Genomic DNA, 1,513 nt, shown 5'->3' on the forward strand with positions numbered 1-1,513 from the left:
ACGAAGTTCAATACGATCCGGAATTGTCAAAAGATATGATTAATCTTTATTAAGACTGAATAAAACTGAATAAGATAATCAAAATTGCATACGTACTTGTAAATGATGAACAAAATGAATAATAATCATAATAATAATAATAATAATAATAATAATAATAATAATAATAGTTTCTACTATAAGCACAGGGGCCTGAAATTTTGGGGAAGGGGAAAATCGATTACATCGACCGCAGTACTAAACTGGTACTTAATTTATCAGCTTCGAAAAGATGAAAGACAAAGTCGACTTCGGCGGAACTACTCAAAACGCAGCGAAGGGGCGAAATACAGCTAAGCATTTCGTCCAGCGTGCTAACGATTCTGCCAGCTCGCCGCAAACTGACAGAAAGTCAGATGCGAATAGGCCAGACATTATACTGAAAGACAAAAACCATGCCTCCTCATTAATATGACTGTCCCAATCGACATAAATGTATCTGTCAAGACCTACCAAAAACTGAACAAGTATAAAGATCTTGAAATAAAAATTGGCAACATGTGGAATCGCAACACTGAAACAATACCTGTTGTCATAGGTGCCCTAGGAATAATATCAAAAGGGGCTGGTTCCTACCTAGCTCAGATACCAGGAAACCCCAAAATGTCGGATATTCAAAAGATAGTATTCATGGGAACTGCCCATATCCTGCCTACGTCTATGTAATCTCAAGTGTTAAAAGAAACTCATAATTTTCTTATGTTTTCTTAAACATTCTCGAGAACAATACCATTTGCAAAACCAAATATACGACACCCTAGGCATAACACCACATGAACTTCTAAATTGTTGTCTCTTGAGGCCTCTGGCTGAGACTTGGGACCGACTTGTACAGATACAAAGCAAAAATCAAACATACAATAATAATAACTATAACAACAACAATAATAGATACTTCATATAAATAAAATGTGAAATGTTTTAGTGCATGAATACTGGCCCACCCTGTATATAGAAATTATATATGTAAAACAGTTTTTGAAGCTTTTAATATCCTTTTAAACTCCATTTGTCAGAGGTTATTTGTAAATACAAGGATTAGAAGTAAAATGATTAAAGACGGAAGGTTTCTTACCATGCATAGAAAAGAATAAATTTAATCACCTTATGTATTCTAGGCAAAATGTCGCTTCATCACGTGTAAACAATCAAAAAATGTTCAGGTACCGGCCACGTTGTTTTCGAATAGATCTATAAATTTTTTGATTGTTCACTTCTACTATAGCCTCTGAACAATGCTCCATTATATAGCGTTATGTTGCTCAGAGCTATATGGTGTCTTCTCCCGTGGAACCCGCTAACGGGTTCATGAAACCTTTTGAAATTTCATTGTTTTAGACAGGAGCAAACTACAGATATAGATCTGCTGAAGGAGAGCGAACCATTGAACTTTCAACTGATTGTCCGATACGCTATCCACTCGACCACTAATGCGTTTGCTGTGTATAATACACATATCAGACAGACATACAGA

Source organism: Octopus bimaculoides, chromosome 7 (assembly GCF_001194135.2).
Source record: "Octopus bimaculoides isolate UCB-OBI-ISO-001 chromosome 7, ASM119413v2, whole genome shotgun sequence".
NCBI classification, from domain to species: domain Eukaryota; kingdom Metazoa; phylum Mollusca; class Cephalopoda; order Octopoda; family Octopodidae; genus Octopus; species Octopus bimaculoides.